Source organism: Dendropsophus ebraccatus, chromosome 8, assembly GCF_027789765.1.
Source record: "Dendropsophus ebraccatus isolate aDenEbr1 chromosome 8, aDenEbr1.pat, whole genome shotgun sequence".
Taxonomy (NCBI): domain Eukaryota; kingdom Metazoa; phylum Chordata; class Amphibia; order Anura; family Hylidae; genus Dendropsophus; species Dendropsophus ebraccatus.
In genome coordinates this window covers 17,215,636-17,235,663 of record NC_091461.1, presented here as the reverse complement: position 1 = coordinate 17,235,663, position 20,028 = coordinate 17,215,636, and the positions used below count along the sequence as shown (strand labels likewise).

Sequence of the window (20,028 nt, the reverse complement as noted above, 5' to 3'; positions counted from 1 at the left end):
ATACTGTACACTGAACAATTTTAATATAACGTGTCCAACCCCTTTAATGTGAGGGCTGCCTGACATAATATGGAGGCTGCAAAGCTAATATTTGGTCCCTCCATTATAATGATTTGTAGTGAACATGAAAGCAGAGATGTTGCTGCTGGTAACAATAAATAGACTGTACATTGCTGATCACGACTTTCCACTCCAATATATGTGTCTAGTACTTGAAGGGGTTATCCGGCATTAGAAAAACATGGCCACTTTCTTCCACAGACAGCCCTTCTCTTGTCTCCAGTTTGGGTGCAGGTTTTGCAACTTAGTTCCATTGAAGTAGATGGAGCTTAATTGCGAACCACACCTGAACTGGAGACAAAAGTGGTGCTGTCTCTGGGAGAAAGTGGCCATGTTTTTATAACACTGGTGTTTTGTTGTGATGACAGTTTCACTTTAACCTTTTCATGACTGAGGCCTTCAATGCTGCAGGTGTAAATGATGATCCAAATCTACATGCCGAATTCACTAAGAACCGGGGAAAAGGGGATGGGGCCTAATTTAAATCCCCCCCCATGTACCTATATTTGTAGCTTTCCTAAAAAAGTGCCAAACCAAGGAAGAACAACCCCACTGCACATTAGCTTGATGCAAGGGGGTTTGGAGTAACCCGCTGGGGAGGTAGATGTTAGCGGTACCCGGGCTGCCACTGTTAGATGTTATGGTCACGGTTATGGCACGAGGGTGCAGGGCTAGACCACGAGAACTTGAGCAGGGGGAACCCCAGGACAATTCTTCATTGCCCTTAGTCAAGGCACCAATAACTAGACCAATGCCAGGGTTCAGAAACAACGGGAGTTGTGCATTTATTAACACAGTGGTTGTCAATAACAACAGTCTCTCTGGATGCAACCAGTAATAGGCAAACTTGGGTACAACTGAGCAGATGGGTGATGTTGCAATAGGCCGTAGTGTGATAGCGTTACTTTGGGTGAGAGGAATCTTAACTGAGGATGAGGGTAGTAGTTCCCTGAGAATGGTGCTGGGTAGAATGATACTGAATAGAATACTTGCTGTTGAGGATGAGAAGAAGATAGCGACTTGAGAACGGCACCCAGATCTTGAATAGAAGGGAGAATCTTGAAGATGAGACTGGTCAGGACTGGACCGGAATCTGTCTCTGAGATATTTGAGAGGATCACACTTGCGGCCTGTCTTGAAGAGCAGCAGCGGACACGTCCTTCCTCTTAGAGTAGGTAGAGGGGGAACACACACAACCTTCTCCCTTGGGAGCAGGGAGGAAACTGCAACTGGAAGAAAAGTGACAAACTGACCCCAGCCAAAAGCTCGACGGCTATTGGGGTTACTATGGCAGCTGGGGAAGTCACGTGACACTAGGCCGATTGCATCATCACACCATGTGACAAAGAAACACATACAAATTAATATACATAGGCGTAATACAAGCTGAGCTCTTTGCAGTGGCCATTAACTCCTTCCAGTACCTATAGGCAATATTATACACACATATATCCTGTACTGGGACACTGCAGGTTCTTTTACATTGCCTTCTCCCTCTGTCCACCCCACAGCCTCTTCTAGCCTGTGGCGGTGATGCAGTTTCTTCCCCCTCTGAACCGCTGTGTACCGTCATCTCACAAGTGACCCAGGTGGGCTCAGTGAGCTCATAGTCCAACCCCTCCTCTTCCAGGTCCTTCCTTAATTTCTCTGCTTTATAAGGCTTTGTTCACACTGCGTATATGTCCGGCCGCATATTTCCGCGGCCGGACATATACGCGTTAAACTCCGGCCGGGGATTTACGCTACTTGCGGCCGGCTACGTACAAAGCACAAACTTACGCCCGTAGTCTACTTACACTTCCCGAGCGCCCTATGTAGCGATCTGACAGCGGTCTTTTACTTGGAAAGCTTCGCCTAGCCCCGGACACCCCACAGAACCTTTTGGATCGGAAAAAAAAGCTGTGAAATTGAAGAAATCACCACTAAGTACGGGACCGCATGTTACGCTACGGGAGTAAGTTACGGCATTTTCGTCCTCAAACAATGGTCTGGCTCATTTATTGCGGCGGCGCGTACGATCCTCGCTAAATTCGTACGTAGTGTGAACTGTGCACCCGTAGATCGTATACTTTCCATTGTATGCAAACTACGTAAGTCTCCGGCCACTTATTCACGGAACGCGCTACGTCCGGAGACATACGTAGTGTGAACATGGCCTAAGGGTGCGTTTACACAGAAAGATTTATCTGACAGATTTTGGAAGCCAAAGCCAGGAATGGATTTGAAAAGAGGATAGATCCCAGTCTTTCCTTTATGACCTGATCCCTGTTTATAGTCTGTTCCTGGTTCTGGCTTCAAAGGTCTGTCAGATAAATCTGTCTGTGTAAACGCACCATTATGCTGGGTTTACACGAAGCGATAATTCGCCCAATCGATGTTTTAACGATTTTGAAGCAACGATTTGGCTGTTATAACGATCAGCATTTAGTCGAATAAATCGTTAGAAAAATTGTTAGAATATTCGTAAGAAGAATCGTTATTGCGATCGTTTTTAAGATCGCTTAAGCCCATCTTTTACATAGGGTAAATCGTTGAAAGACTGTGTACACAAAGCGATTTGCAAATTTTTAACGAACGACAAACGATGATTTAAGAAAGATCAAAATGAACGATTTTTCGCTCGTCGCTTGATCGTTTGCTGTGTTTACACAGAACGATTATCGCTCAATGCGATCGTTATCGTGAAAATTCGCCTGATAATCATTTTGTGTAAACCCAGCATTACTCTCTGATCTAACCACCAAATCAGGGACTGATAACTGTGTCTCATCATCATCAGACCCCTCCTCACCAGGGCTGTATTAACAGCTGCTGCTGCCCTAGGCACTAAACTTTAAGACGCCCCATCTTGTTGAGCGTGGGGGAGAGTGGTTCATGGTTTTTAACTGCTTAAAACATAAACAAATTTCCACATTGAATTAATGAATAGCGCCGTCTGCATTTTGTCTGAAGGAATTCTCACCACAGGATTGGTAGATTGGTAGGTAATAGCTCCAGGCATCACATTTAACCCCGCCATACCAGACCTAAACAGTACTGCCATACTGTGACTAGGTAACACCGCCAACCTGACCTATACCACCATAAACGCCCCACCCCACCCCTAGAAAAGATACCGGATTTACTGGCAAGTCTGGCTGGAAGGTGGGAGACTAAAAAATAAAAAAAAAATAAAAAGTAGTTTCCTTCCCCCTGCTCCCTGGTGCTGCCCCCTGCAAGGTGCTGCCCTAGGCACAGGACCACGGGTGCCTAGTGGTAAATACGGCCCTGCTCCTCACCCTGACACAGAAGAAGCTGGAAGGTTTGTGCATCAGGACCTACAACCTCTTGCAGAGACATCTAAAGCATTGCTACCGAATCAGGGAAAACCCGAGAACAGTTCCAGGGAGTTGACCAGAATAGAATCAACCTGTTGCTCTGAGTGGCCCTGTTGGGAGTAAGGAGATCAAATAGATTATTGCCATATCCAGTCTGTTGGCTAGGGACATTGGACAATGCAAAAGTTTACGTGGTTGATAAATTGCAGGAGGTGTTATCCGCCACCCATGTCATCACCTGCTTATACTGGTGTACGACATGAACTTGTTAACTGGGGTACAAAGTCAGGAATCCTAGTTAAGCTGCGTTCTTGTGGTCTCTCAGCAGCAGCCCATGTCTCACCATGCCCACATCCTTGTCCCTCCACACTAGTCTTGCCCATGTTTCTGTTACTATCAGACTAAACATGACATAACCTTCTTTTTTTAAATTGTACTCCACAGTATACAGCCGCTTATACGCAGTCTCAGTGGCATAGCTTTCATGGAATGCCACCGACAGCACCTCCCCTCCCCCCAACCAGCAGTGGGCATACAGCATAAGCCCATCCAGTTTGGCTGCACAGGGGACCAGAGAGGAAGAGGGGCCCAACACTGTGATGTTCAGCTCTCTGTAGTGCAGGGTGAGTGGGCTGAACATCAGAAGAGGAACAGAGAAGCAGGACCTATCAGTGTTCTACAGAGCTGTAGTTGTGAAATGTGGATATAACTGACAACTACTACCACCTATATACCAGTATACTATTCCTGCCTATATTGGTATATCTTATGGAATTAGCTCATTTAGTCACACTTACTAATTCCTACTACTAGTCCTTAAAAGAACTGTTGAGTATGTTTTGGAAGCTAATCACCTACCTAGCTATATAATCTAATTCCTCCACCTGCTCTGTCCCTACTCCAGCCACTCTCCCTGTCACCTAACAGACTGCAAGTGATTTGAAGACTGTGAAATTGATCCGAGCACCGCATGGTACTCATTCGAGTATCGAGTACTTTCGAGTACCGTGGTACTCGAGCGAATAGTGTGACTTGATTATATATACTATATATATATATATATATATATATATATATATATATATATATTGATTTTGGTAACATTGCCTATTTCGATGTGCATTGTTATTGTTATAACTTAAAAAAATCTAGTGACTATCAATGAAAAAAACAGCTGTAAATTTTCTTGAAATGCAAGCTGCTCAGGTAAAATGATCGCCCCAATAATCATGTACACAAAATAGAAAAAAACATTTATAATCAGACATTAAAAAAAAATAAGAACAAAAGAATGTATAGCAGAATGTGTGTGTTGTCTGAAGTGAAGCTGATCTCCTCAGTGTTGTGTGGTCAGTGTCATGTACTCTAGTATACATCCTATACACCTCAATGTTTTCAACCACAAAAGTTTCCCTTTCAGAAAAGAATGAAACATAATACACTAATGGTGAAACATAACCCGACCAGTGGACATGATTTTATATATATATATATATATATATATATATATATATATATATATATATATATATATATATATATATTAGCATTTTCCTCTTTCCATTGCTTACTATTCATTGTCTAACTTGGTTAGTTTTTTCACTTTAGCTATGTTTCTCAGTTTCTGGTTTTACCATCTCCATAGTTCCCTGTATAGAATGGCTCCTTGCAGAGCTTGTGGTGGTGTAAAAACATCTTAAAGTCTTCATTCATTCATTCATTCATTCAGAGAAGACGTGACTTTTTGAGAAACAGAATAACTCAGATGTTCCAGTAGTTAGTTAAACGGAAACTGTCAGCTGTAATTCACATTCTAAACTGCTGACGCTGTTAGATGCCGTTAGGGCAAGGAGACACGGGGTATCAGTCATTTATCTGTCTGTCCCTCCAGGATGTAAAATAAATGCACTAATTCTTCAGTGCAAAGGGTTAAAGAAGCTTTCCCAAGCTCCTGATCTACTGCATGCTGTAACACCCCTCACCCCATCTCATCCCTGATCCTGCTTGATTGTCAGTCACAGCTCAGTTTCCTCTTGGATTCTTTGCACTGAAAGTTGTGCAGCTCTTCTAGGTGCAATGTCACGTACCCGGCTGAGTAATTGCTCGCCCCAGTGACTGGTTGGCTGAGTGGGCAATTGCCCATCCGGCCTATGACGTTGCAGCTGGAAGAGCCGGGTACGTGACAACCCCCCCATTTCCTCAGATACTCACTCTACTCACAGTGATACTTGGCTTCTTCTCCAGGAGATGTTCAATGTCTTGCCATTTAGCTGTCTCTTTATGGCAAGACACACTCTTTAACCCAAATCTTGCGCTGTATTGTACTCGTCTCTGCTCCGGAGACCTTCTGACTAGATGCTTTACCAGTATGATGTGTGTTTCTGGAATCTCTCTCTCATTTTTGCAGCATTTGTTGAAACATATTTTAAAGGGGTACTCCGGGCATGCAGCTTTTATTTTTGCTGGGGCTGCACAGAAAATATTAGGCAACCTATACTATCATATCATGCTCTCAAATCCCGGCTGAGCGGGACTTCAACACACAATACGCCAGGACAGGACCAGAAAGACACCATAGGACAGTGGACAAGTGAGAATATGTTTATTTATTTTTGTGGCGCCATCTTGCCAAACATCTTTAAACTTTTCAGAAAGTTCAGTTTGGATAGCTCAAAGTATAGCTGGGAACAGTTGTGTCACAGTCAGTCACAGTCTCGGTAGCTTCTGTCACATGGCGCACGGTAATCTCACACTCTTTAAAGTGACTCTGTACCCACAATCTGCCCCCCCCCCCCCCAAAACCACTTGTACCTTTGGATAGCTGCTTTTAATCCAAGATCTGTCCTGGGGTCCATTCGGCAGGTGATGCAGTTATTGTCCTAAAAAACAACTTTTGAACCTGCAGCCCCGTGACCAACGGAGTGTCTGTGTCCTAACTTTGCACCACCCTTCCGTCCCTCCTCCCCACCCTCTTCATCATTAGAAATGCCACTGGAACATTTACTCCTGTCTGAACATTGCACAGGTGCCTTAACGATCCAGACAATGTGCTGTGTTAACACAGGTGGTGAATAGGAGACAATCTGCCTGGAGCATACCTAATGATGAGGAGGCCGGGGAGGAGGGACAGAGAGGGTGTGCCAGCCTAATGCATAGATATTCTAGGCCACGGCCATTGGGCACGGGGCTGCCAGTTTGAAAGTAGTTTTTTAGGACAATAACTGCATCACCTGCCGAACAGACCCCAGGACAGATCTTGGATTAAAAGCGGCTATCTGACGGTACAAGTGGTTTGAGGGGGTCAGATTGTGGGTACAGAGTCGCTTTAACCCCTTAGTGACCGCCATGCTGCCTTTTCACGGCGGTCACTAATGGGCTTTATTCCGATGCGTACGCCTTTTAACGGCGGGCGCATCGGAATAAATTACCGCCCGGTGGCGGCTGCAGGACGGGTGATCAGCGGTCAGTGTGACCGCTGACACCCCCCTGTAACTGCCCGGAGCGGAGGATTCTCCGCTCCGGGCAGTTTAACCCATTAAATGCCGCTGTCAAACCATGACAGCGGCATCTAACGGGTCCCGGTGGATCCCGTACGGCGCCGTGGGTCACTTACGCGATGTCCCGCGGCGCCGTCCGGTGTCCCGATGTCTCCATGATGATCCCGGGGTCCTAATGAAGGTCCCCGGGGTCACCATGGAGATGCCTGATGCTGACAGGGGTGGCCGTGGCTATTGCCTGTCAGCATGATGCATAATACAATACACTGCAGTACATTAGGTACTGCAGTGTATTGTATCAGTGATCTAAGTATTTTACACTAGTGTACAGTAATGTACACTAGTGTAAAAGTAAAAAAAAGTGAAAAAAAATGTGCACCAAACACAAAACATCCCCCCCCAGCCCCCCCAATAATAAAGATGCATTACATTCCCTATACTCAATAAAACATGACATAAAAGTGATCAAAAACACAAATCCTATACATATTTGGTATTGTTACGTCCGTAACGACCCAATCTATAAAACTATATCAATAATTATATCGCACGACACACGCTGTGAAAAAAAATAAAAAAAACAGTACCAGAATAGCTGTATTGTATCAATCCACTTTAGAAAATACTTCATAAAAGAGATAAAAAAGTCATATACATATAAAACTTGGTATCAATAGAAACTACAGATCTTCCCGCAAAAAATAAGCCCAAAACCAGCTCGCAAAAAGATAAGAACGCTATGGATCTTGCAATGCAGCGACAGTTTTTGTGGGTTTTTGCTAGGAAGATAGTTTCTATTGCGCCAAAGTGATAATAGTTAAAAAAAACCTACACAAATGTGGTTTCGCCGTAACCATAGTGACCCAGAGAATACATGTGTTATTATTGACCACCGATACGGATTTTTACGGCGATCACTAATGGGCTCTATTCTGCTGCCATCAGCTCTTTATGGCGATGGTGCAGAATAGTGCAGCGGCGCCGGTAATGCCCGCAGTCCCCTCCTCTCAGCTATCAGAGGTAGCTGAGGGGTTGGGGCAGAGTGTGGGGTCAGTCCCGGCAAGTCCCCTCACCGGCGATCGCCATTATTACCAGTATAACGGTGGCCACCGGTAACGGGCTTTGCCAGCTCAGCTGAATGCTTTAATCTCTTCTCACCGTGAATCCACAGTGAGAGGAGATGAAAACATGTCCCCCCCCCTTGTCCCCAGAATTAACCCTAGTGACCTGGTCACTGACCCTCCCCTCCCAGGGCGGCCATCTGATCCAAGATGGCCGCCGCCATCTCTGTGAACAGACTCTGTTCACAGTGATGGATTCCTAAAAATGATCAAAGCTTCATTCTCTCCACCACCGGAGGTGACGGAGAGCATGGGGCAATGATCGGTGACCATCCGGTGTGGTTCCAGTACAAGTGATCAGCGGTATATACTATATACCACTGATCGCTTGTTCCAAATGGTGCCGGCACTTCTTTACGCCTGTCACCAAATTCAAGTGCCCTGGATTACCCGTAACCACCCTGGATTACTTGTAACCACCCTGGATTACTTGTAACCACCCCAGATTACCTGTAACCACCCCAGATTGCCCATCACCACCCCAGATTGCCCGTCACCACCCCAGATTGCCTGTAATCTCCCCAGATTGTCCGTAATCTCCCCAGATTGCCCGTATACACCCCAGATTGCCCGTCACCACCCCAGATAGCCAGTAAACACCCCAAGATTGCCCATAACCACCCCATATAGCCAGTAAACACCCCCAGATTGCCCGTAACCACCCCAGATTGCCCGTGACCACCCCAGATTGCCCGTAACCACCCCAGATTGGCACAGACTGCTCGTAACCACCCCAGATTGCCCATAACCCCACCTCAGATAGCCAGTAAACACCCCGAGATTGTCCATTACCACCCCAGATAACCAGTAAACACCCACATATTGCCTGTAACTAAAATGACACTCCTTCTCTTCTGAGCCCTGCTGTGTGCCCATACAGTGGTTTATGCCCACATATGGGGTACCATTGTACTCAGGAGAACCTCCGTTACAAATTTTGGGGTGCTTTTTCTCCCCTGTTCCTAGTAAAATTAAGAAGTTTCAAGCTAAACAAACATGTTATTGGAAAAATTAAATTTTTTTTTCATTTTTACGGTCTAGTTTTGAATACTTTCCTCCAAAACCTGTGGGGTCAAAATGCTCACCACACCCCAAGATGAATTCCTTGAGGGGTGTACTTTCCAAAATGGGGTGACTTTTGGGGGGGTTTTATTCTGCAGACATTACAGGGGCTCTGCAAACGCACCTGGCGCTCAGAAACTTCTTCAGAAAAATCATGTACTGAAAATGCTAATTGGCGCTCCCTTCCTTCCGAGTCCCGCTGTGTGCCCACACAGTGGTTTATACCCATGTATGGGGTACCGTTCTACTCAGGAGAACCTGCGTTACATATATTGGGGTGAGTTTTCTCCCCTGTTCCTCGTGAAATTGAGAAATTTCAAACTAAACAAACATGTTATTGGAAAAATTCTATTTTTTCATTTTTACTGTCTTCTTTTGAATACTTTCCTCTAATACCTGTGGGGTCAAAATGCTCACCACACCCCAAGATGTATTCTTTGAGGGGTGTACTTTCCAAAACGAGGTGACTTTTGGAGGGGGGTTATTCTGCTGACACTACAGGGGCAAACGCACCTGGCGCTCAGAAACCTCTTCAGCAAAATCTGAACTGGAAATGGCAATAGGCGCTCCTTCCCTTCTGAGCCCCCTGTGTGCCCATACAGTGGTTTACGCCCACATATGGGGTACCGTTGTACTCAGGAGAACCTGCGTTACAAAATTTGCAGTGCATTTTCTCTCATGTTTATTATGAAAATGAGATACTTTAATCTTAACAAATATATTATTGGAAAATGTATATTTTCCATTTTTTCCCGGCCTAATTGTGAATACTTTCCTCCAGCCTTTGTAGGGTTAAAATGCTCATTATACCCCTAGATTAATTCTTTAAGGTGTCTAGTTTCCAAAGTGGGGTAGTTTCCAAAGTGGGGTCACTTATGGGGGTTTCCAGTATACAAGCCTCCTAAATCAACTTAAAAAAAGAACTGGTCCCTAAAAAAATCAGTTTTGGAAATTTCAAGAAAATTTGATAATTTGCTGATACATTTTGAAGCCCCGTAACACCCTAAAAAAGTAAAATATGTTTACGAAATGAAGCCAGAATAAAGAGGACATATTGGTAATGTGACTTACGGACTAATTTTTGTCATGTGACTTTCTTTTTTTAGAAGCAAAGAATTTCAAAGTTCGTTAAGTGCAAAATTTTCAAATGTTTCATTATATTTTGATGTTTTTCACAAAAAACACACAAGACAGTGACCAAATTTTGCCACTAACATAAAGTGTCATATGTTACGAAAAAACAGTCTCAGAATTGCTAGCATACGTTAAAGCATCACTGAGCTATAAACGCATAAAGTGAGACAGGTCAGATTTTGAAAAATGAGCCTGGTCATTAAGGCCCAAATAGGCTTGGTCCCTAAGGGGTTACGCTAATACAGTACAGGGAGGGACAGCAAAATGGTAATGATAAAAGACACAATAATGTGCGGCGCCCCTTAGTGTTAACCGTGCAGATAATAAACAAGATACAACTGTAAAGGAAATATAGCACTGTCTTTTATTTAAAAAATAAAACAAAATCTTACAAGTAATACAGTCATGGTTTGGCTGGAGTAAGTGGAATGCACATGTGGCAGGAATAAAAAAACATAGGGACACATTTATCAATGACCCCTTTATTTGCGCAGCACTAACTTTACATTTCCCCGGTTTTGCGCCACTGTATTTATCAAGAGATGCACGCCTCACAATAAATCCAGTGTAGCAGGAGATGCTGCAAAACAGGCTAAAAAATCTATGCCAGCTCAGAGCGGCATAGATTTCTAGCCTATTTGTCTGCTAATCTGGGCTTTCTGTGTGCTGTGCCTGCTGCTAGTGTAGCCCTAGCCGCAGCCCATGTCAAAATAAAACTAAGTATAAAGTATTAGCATACAAGATAATGTTATAACACGGTTATCCCTTATTTGGATTAAAGAAAAAAAATGTTATAAATAAATAAATGCATTAAATAAAACACGTATGGAAAAATAAATAGGATATTAAAAAAAATAATTTAATAGCTTAATAGTTTATCTAATGTTGAATGTGTACCATATAGAAAAAAAAATATAAACTATACAACACAAAAAAACCAAACACTTTTCGGTGATTAATATGCACCGCCAAAGCAGAAAACGAAAAAATATATTTGTAAGGTGAAATTGAAAAAAAAAAGCTATTTTATTTATTTATTTTTTAATGGATGTGGCTGATATTGCCCTATTCTGACTCCAATCTATGTTGCTGTGTGAAGACTGTGTTTTTTTGCTTCCTGATCGGTAGTTTTTATCTGTATCACTTTCGTGGTATGTGACTTCGTGATACATTTTATTTATTTAAAAAATACGAAGGGTTGGGGTGGGGGGGGGGTTAAACTCTTATTAGGGGATAGATTTGTTTATATTTTATATTTTATTTTAACACTTTTGCACTCCCCCTAGGGGACTTCTAGTATCAATCAGTTGAACATGTGTAATGCATTGATTCATTTACCCGTATTTTATTGCTTTAGTCTGCCGGGAGGCCTAGCAGGGGTCTCGGTCCATATTCACAACGAATCCTGCCATCAATGAGGTAAGTTAAGGCCATTAAAATGCCGCTGTCGGTTTCCCCAGTGACATCCAAATGGTTATATAGTAGCCAGGAGTTGTTGTATATGGAGCAATTGTTGATGCCACCAGGGCAAGCCTGCTCATTGTGGGTCATCCACCAATTTAAAAAACTGTGAAGGTCTACGATAGGAAAAGGCCACAAAGAACCATTGTAGGTACGGTAGTTACTGTACAACCCTCCAGCCACACTTCCTCTTTTAGGGGAGAGAAAGGCAGGACACAGTTTAGAATGTTCCCAATGTTTAGCTATGGGTCACGTAATTGAACGGGCCCACATACTCTCAGCCAAAAAGAGTACAAACAGCATATAAAATAAGAACAGTGCCTGATATCATCAACCGCATTATGTCTTGTTACATATCCATCTGTAATGAATAATTCCTTCTTCACTTTTTACGCCATCAGAACTCAACTTCATGTAAATCTTCCCATTTTCTGATGACCCTTCAATCGGGAATCTGAAATGGAGACACTTTGTTAGAGAATCAGCACATCAGCATGGGTTTTATCATATTTTACTAACTTAGATGTAAACTACTTGGCAAAGTTATACACCAATGATTACTGCACAGATTCTTAAAGGGGTTGGCCTTTTTATAGTAAAATAGTTCAGTGTATAGTAATAGTAAGTGTACTCACTGTATATACTGACTGCAGCTCCCTGTGTACCTCATAGAGCTAATATCAGGCTCCCCTCCTCCAGACTGAGCTGTCCTGCTCTGTGGTGAGTCTGTTCATAAGATGGCTGACATGGAGGAGCATGTGACCATGTCCGCCCCCCTGGGTCCACCGCTGAGCCTGCATATGTCTATGGAGGACACTGGGGGCGGGACAAGGTCACATGCTCCTCCATGTCAGCCATCTTATGGACAGAAACAAAACAGAGCAGGGCAGCCCAGCCTGGAGGAGGGGAGTCTGATATTAGCTCTATGAGGTACACAGGGAGCTGCTGTCAGTAAGTGCTGTGAGTACATAGGGACCTGCTGTCATTGTATACACTTACTAAGGCTGCGCTCACACTACGTATATTTCAGTCAGTATTGCAACCAAAACCAGGAGTGGATTAAAAACACAGAAAGGATCTGTTCACACAATGTTGAAATTGAGTGGATGGCCGCCATATAACAGTAAATAACTGCCATTATTTCAATATAACGGCCGTTGTTCTAAAATAACAGCAAATATTTGCCATTAAATGGCGGCCATCCACTCAATTTCAACATTGTGTGAACAGATCCTTTCTGTGTTTTTAATCCACTCCTGGTTTTGGTTGCAATACTGACTGAAATATACATATACTGACTGAAATATACGTAGTTCACACTACGTAAGCTTCCGTCCGTAGTGCGCTCTGTGAATATGCCGGAAACTTACGTAGTTAGCGTACAATGCAAAGTATACGATCCCGGCCGCACAGTTCACACTTCGTACGAATGTACGCCGGGATCGTATACGGCGCCGTAAGAAATGAACCAGACCACTGTTTCCAGCCGGAAGGCTTGTAACTTACGCCGGTAGCGTATCTCGCGGCTCCGTACGAAGTGGTGATTTCTTCATTTTTCCACTCATCTATGCCGATCCAAAAGGTTCGGTGGGGTGTCCGGGGCTAGGCGAAGATTTCCAAGTAAAAGACCGCTGTCAGATCGCTTCGTAGGGGGCTCGGGAAGCGTAATTAGACTACGGGCGTACGTTCACAATGCGTACGCATTGCGTACACATTACGTACGCATCCGCCCGCACATCGAATATTCGCACGCCCGTTGTTTCAGCCGCACATGTACGGCGCCGTACGAAATGCGTACGGATTCGTACGTAGTGTGAACATAGCCTAATACAGTGGGGACGGACTAGTGCGCAGCATAAGGGGAGTCCCTCATGACAGGGATTGACAGGCCAGTAGCAGGTCAGATAGGGGGCAACAGGCTCAGGGTGAGCAGGTGGGGAGCACGTGCACAAGGGGGGAGGAGAAAAAGTGAGTGTGAAGAAGTAAACAGAGGAGGTGGTTGGTCAGAGGGAAGAGGGGGGAGTAGCTAAGGGGCCGGGGTATAAAAGTTAGCCACGAGTGGGGGTGGTCACCCATTGTGGTTTAGCAGGCAGAAATTGCTTACCTGTACTGCTGCACTGTGTTACTTGCCTCATGTCTTCAGAGATTCTGATGGAGAGGCTGAGGAGGATGGCCGATGAGCGGGGCCAGGAATGGCTGCAGACCCAACTCCAAGGTCTGCTGGGGTCTGGGGAAGCGCCGCCGCCAGTTTCTTCCCCTCCGAGACGGACTAGGAGGTCTCGCCCTCCTGAGCGCCTTAGCCCTGAAGTGACCCCCCGGGTCCGGCGCCGTATCGGGAGCCCCTCTAGGGACCCTCCGGGTTCTGCCGCGGGCAGGGCCGCTTACGCCCGGCGTGCAGGATCCAGGAGGAATCCCTCTACAAGGCGGGACTCGCAGCCGAGGGAAGAAGTCCTCTCCCATCCTTCAGATGCCGTCGCGGGTGGATCGAGGTCTGGAGCGGCTGGTGCAGCGAGGCCTGGAGGGAGAAGAGCGCCAGCTCGGCGGGGGACCGCTGCGGTGAGAAGCAGCAGAGGCAGGAGGCGGGGGCCGCAGTCGGCGGCCTCTCGGCGTGGGGAGGACTGCGAACAGGGTTCCCCTGGTTCGGATGCCAGCAGCCATGGTCAGGCTCGGGATGATCGGCGCCACTCGCCAGTGGAGGTGAGGGGGCGGAGCCGTGCGAGTTCGGAGCGTCGCGAGAGTGACGTAGACGAGCGACGTCATCAGCCTCAGCCGGAAGTGCCCCGGGGTCAGCCGCCAGAAGCCAGATGTCAGGTGATGCCGGATGTTGCCCGCCGCGAGTCGCCGGAAGCCAGCCGACGCAGACCGGAGGCCCAGGAGAGGGGAGAAGCCGTGCGTCTGGATCCAGGGTCGGCCGCTGTTGGGCCCGCCGGTCCCAGACAGCTGGGTGAGTGTGCAGCTGTAGCAGCGCCTGCGTTGGGGGGGTTGGGGAATGCGCAGCTGGGGGATTTGGGGACATTGCTGTATGGGCTAAAGGAGTTGTTGGCCGGGTTTGGCCCGGGAGTGAGCGGGGGAGGATCACCAGTACCTGCGTGGACGGGGGTCCGGGGGGTGAGTGGCAGTGTGGCTGGGCCTAGTGGGAGTGGGACAGGTTTGGAAGAGGGGGGTTGGGTAGGGCCCAGGGCAGAGAGACGGAGGTGGACGGGGAGGGGGAATATGTGAGATTGGGGGATGCGGCTCGGGGGGAGGTGTATGTGTGTTTTGAGGGGCCGTTGGGGGCGCACCTTAAGCCGGAAGTGCGGGAGAAGATATGGTGGGGGGATTATGTTGAGATTTTCTCACTGTTGCCACTAGAGAAATTTAACCTAGATAAGGTGAGGAGATGAGGAGAAAAAGGACAAGGAGGAAAAGAAGAGGTATCGGTTGATACCTCAAACTTTTACTAACTGGTTGCAGGCTTTCTCCATCCTGGCCAGTGTTATTGGGGAGAAGGCCCCGGAGCATTGCTGAGGCCTCTTTTGCTATCTGGATGCGATAGGCGAGGCCTATAGGGTGTATGGGGGCCAGGCTTGGCTCCGTTATGATGAGGGTTTCAGATAGCGGAAGGCTTTGCGACCCAGCATTCGTTGGGATCACAAGATTATCAGCTTGTGGTTGCGGGTGACGGCGCCGGTACGCACGGGGGTGGGGTCCCAGTCCTTTCCAGGGTCCGTCGGAAGTCCTAGCCAGCCCGGACATTCGATGGCGGCTCAACGGGGGCTGTGTTTCCTCTTTAACAAGGGAAGTTGTAAGTACGGAGCTAAGTGCAAGTTCAAGCACGAGTGCTCCTTCTGCGGGGGTACCCATGGGGCGACGCGCTGTTTTAAGAAAAGCAGACAGCAAGGAGGGAGGGACACGGTTGGAAAAGGGGGTGACGCCGGTGCGTCTGGAGGCAATGCGGGGGTTTCTAAGTAGATACCCGAATCGTGCTGCGGCTGGTTTGTTGGAAGAGGGATTTACGGTGGGGTTTCGTATTCCGTCTTTCGGAGTCTCATTCGAGGGGGGGCGGCGGGGCGGCGTAACTTGAAATCGGCAGAGGCTCACCCAGGGGTGGTGTCGGCAAAGTTGGGGAAAGAGGTGGCTCTGGGAGGGATGGCGGGTCCGTTCGGAGTGCCCCCGTGTGCGGGTCTGCGGGTTTCACCTTTGGTGGTGGTGGCGAAGAAAGAACCGAACAAGTTTCGGTTGATTCATCATCTATCATACCCCAAGGTCTCCTCGGTGAATGACGGGATAGACCCGTAGGAGCTTTGCTCGGTGGTGTATACCTCGTTCGACGAGGCGTTACGGTGGGTGCGGCTGTATGGAAGGGGGGCTTTGTTAGCAAAGGTGGATGTGGAGGCAGCTTTTCGGCTGCTTCCGGTCCACCCAGATTCTATGCCATTGTTGGGCTGTTTTTGGGAGGGGGCTTATTTTGTGGACAGCTGTTTGCCGATGGGATGCTCGCTGTCCTGTGCCTACTTTGAGGCATTCAGTACGTTTTTGGAGTGGGTGGTGAGGGACGTGGCTGGCATCCGGTCGGTCATCCACTACCTGGATGATTTTTTGTGCATTGGCCCAGCGGATTCGAGGGTGTGTTCCGTGTTGTTGCGTACATTGGAGGGTGTTTTTTCGGATTTTGGGGTTCCCCTGGCGGTGGAAAAGTCAGAAGGTCCGGTTACGGCTTTGAACTTTCTGGGAATACGGATCGACACAGTGCACATGGAGTTCAGCTTGTTGGTGGATAAGCTGGTAGACCTCAGGGCGACAGTGCGGAGAGTAAAGGGGTTGCGGAAGGTGACGCTCAGGTAGTTGTAGTCCCTCCTCGGCAAGCTTAACTTTGCGTGTCGGATCATGCCAATGGGGCGTGTTTTCTGTCGTCGCCTGGCCCAGGCGACGGCGGGTATCACATGCCCCCATCATTGTGTGCGGCTGCGGCGAGAGCTGAGGGACGACCTGGGGGTGTGGGAGTCGTTCCTGGCGTCATATAATGGGAGGTCACTGATGATGGATTTGGTTGTGGAGGCGCCAGACTTGGATTTGTTTACCGATGCGGCTGGGGTTAGGGGTTTAGGGGCGTTTTTGCAGGGGAGTTGGTGTTGGGGCTTGTGGCCGGAGTCGTGGCAGAGGGCGGGGCTGGTAAGGAACCTTACGTTGCTCGAACTGTTTCCCATAGTGGTGGCGGTTACCATTTGGGGGAACAGGTTCAGGAACAAGAAAGTGCGATTTTACTGTGATAACATGAGTGTGGTTTCAGCAATTAATGGGTTGTCGGCATCGTCCCCCCCGGTGGTGCGGTTGCTACAGTATCTAGTATTGCAGTGTTTGTCGTTGAACGCTTGGGTGACCGCGGTGCATGTGCCCGGCGTTTCTAACTCCATTGCTGATTCTCTCTCTCGTTCACAGTGGGATCGTTTCCAGTCACTGGTTCCGGACGCGAACGAGAGGGGGGATCCGTTTCCGGAGGAATTGTGGAGGCTGCCCTTCGGTCTGCTGAATGCCTGATTAGAGAGTCGGTAACACAGAACACCTGCGAGGTTAGGAGGCGGCCTGGTCGCATTGGGTGGAGTGGCAGAATACCTGGGGACGATTGGGGGAGGGGGAATGGGTGTTTTTGTTATTGATTGGCAATTGCCGGGAGGAGGGCTGGACGGTCCCGAGGCTGATCAGGATGTTGGCGGGGGTAGCGTTTGGCTGCAAGTTGCGTGGCCTCCTGATGTTACGAAGGCCTTTTTGGTGCGTCAGGCGGTGAGGGGTTTTCGGAGGGGTTACAGGGTGGCGGATCAGCGTCGCCCGGTGTCATTTGGTGTTTTGGAATCATTGGGGGGGTAGGTAGGGTTGTTGTGTCGCTCGCTCAGTGAAGCTAGGTTGTTTAGGTTGGCTTTCTCGTTGGCATTTTTGGTGCGCTCCGCCTGGGGAGCTGGTTAGCCCGTCGGTCAAGGTACCGGGGGGTTTGCGTGGTGAGGATGTGGAGATGTTTGAGGATAGAGTGGAGTTTCGGATTCGCCGTTCTAAGATGGACCAGAGGGGTAGGGGTAAGAGAGTGGTGCTTTTTGCAGTCCCGGGGTCTCGGGTTTGCCCGGTAGCATGTCTGAGGGCGTATGGACTGAGACCTTTTCATAGCAGTTCATAGCAGTATTTAGGAAATGTCTAGGGGCGGCGGGATTTTGTCCGGGGGAGTATTGTGGGCATTCGTTCCGGATTGGTGCAGCAAGGTGGGGCCTGAGTGAGGAGGTAGTGCGCCACATTGGGCGATGGGAATCGGAACGCTTTTGTTCCTACATCCGCTTCGGGCGGCTGGAGGGAACAGGCAGTTAGGGGATGGGGGTGGATGAAGGGGAGTTGATTGTTTTGGTTATGGGGTGTTGTGCATGTTGTTGGTTATCTGTTTTGTGTGTTTTTGCGCGTTTGGTGTGGATACTTGGACATTCTTTTGTATACTGGGGAGCGTTGCGTGCAGCGGTGCGGCCGGACGGACGGCAACTTGGCATTTCACGCGCGGAGGCGGTGGTCCGATGGTTGGGGGAGAGAGGCATGACGTGGAGGAGAGTGCTTCCGGAATTCCATCGTTACGTGAGGTTGGATAGGGAACCGGATGTGCTGTTTCTTCATGTAGGGGGGAACGATTTAGGGGCCCGACCGATCAGGAAGCTGGTGGCCGACATGAAGTTTGACCTTCTTCGGTCATGGTCTCAATTTCCGAAGCTAGTGACGGTCTGGTCGGACATAGTGCCGCGCAAGGTGTGGCGGGGGGGGGGGGGGGCGCTCCCGGTAGCGCGGATTAACAAAGCACGCGTTAAAGTGAACAGGGCCATGGGGAGATTTATGGCGCGTAATGGGGTGGTTGCTATACGGCATATGGACTTGGAGGCAGGTGTTGGTGCATACTGGAGGCGGGATGGGGTACACCTAAACGTCGTAGGCACCGACATGTGGTCGCTGGGTGTCCGGGACGGGATTGATGTGGGGCTCCGAGTGTGGCGGGACGCCAACACCTAAGGGGTCAGGAGTTGGCGTCTGTGGCGGTGGGGGTCCTCGGGGTTGGTGTGAACTTGGTCGTGGTGGGAGGGGACCTCGGAGTGGTTCCGGACTCCCGGGAAAAGGAAATGCAATTATTGGGCTGGGCGGCTGTAGTTAGCCACCATTAAAAGGGGTACAGTTATACGCACACAGGTGCTTAGTTGGTGCCTCTGGGTTATGTGGCCCGTCGGCCAGAGGCAAATCCTGCGTGCAGTTGGGGTCAAGTTTAAATAAGCCGCCTAAGGGGATTTTTGGGGCTCCGAGGACCGCCCCGTCAAAATAAATATGTTACAGTTTGATATGTTTTATACTTGGTGTAATAAACGGCTGCTGTGGCCATTTAATTCCAGAACGGTGTCTGTGGTTATTGGGAAGGGAAGGGGACAGATTGGTAAAGGGGGGGGCCTTAGTAGGGCGGAAGGGCCTTGGCAACTACCCTAGTCAAGTGGGGACGGACTAGTGCGCAGCATAAGGGGAGTCCCTCATGACAGGGATTGACAGGCCAGTAGCAGGTCAGATAGGGGGCAACAGGCTCAGGGTGAGCAGGTGGGGAGCACGTGCACAAGGGGGGAGGAGAAAAAGTGAGTGTGAAGAAGTAAACAGAGGAGGTGGTTGGTCAGAGGGAAGAGGGGGGAGTAGCTAAGGGGCCGGGGTATAAAAGTTAGCCACGAGTGGGGGTGGTCACCCATTGTGGTTTAGCAGGCAGAAATCGCCCACCCACCCTCCCTTTGTTACGTTTTTTTTGTTTGGAGTTCTGGGGTTTGGGTGTCCAGCAGCGGTGGTGGGGTTTGGGGCTGTTGAGTTCGTCATGGCAGCTGTATGGCGGTGGGGGTCCTCGGGGTTGGTGTGGACTTGGTCGTGGTGGGAGGGGACCTCGGAGTGGTTCCGGACTCCCGGGAAAAGGAAATGCAATTATTGGGCTGGGCGGCTGTAGTTAGCCACCATTAAAAGGGGTACAGTTATACGCACACAGGTGCTTAGTTGGTGCCTCTGGGTTATGGGGCCCGTCGGCCAGAGGCAAATCCTGCGTGCAGTTGGGGTCAAGTTTAAATAAGCCACCTGAGGGGATTTCTGGGGCTCCGAGGACCGCCCCGTCAAAATAAATATGTTACAGTTTGATATGTTTTTACTTGGTGTAATAAACGGCTGCTGTGGCCATTTAATTCCAGAACGGTGTCTGTGGTTATTGGGAAGGGAAGGGGACAGAGTGGTAGAAAGGGGGGCCTTAGTAGGGCGGAAGGGCCTTGGCAACTACCCTAGTCATGTACACTAAACAATTTTACTATAAAGTGGCCAACCGCTTTAACTGTTAACACTTAAGGTTATTTTTACATTTAGTATGAG

General features: G+C 48.3%; 1 protein-coding gene across 1 annotated transcript in view; it reads left to right on the top strand.

Annotated features, from left to right (window-relative positions):
- LOC138798427 (C-type lectin domain family 7 member A-like) overlaps window positions 1–20,028 on the top strand; it is a 468,314-nt gene that overhangs the window by 191,816 nt on the left and 256,470 nt on the right. The gene's annotated exons all lie outside the window — the stretch shown is intronic.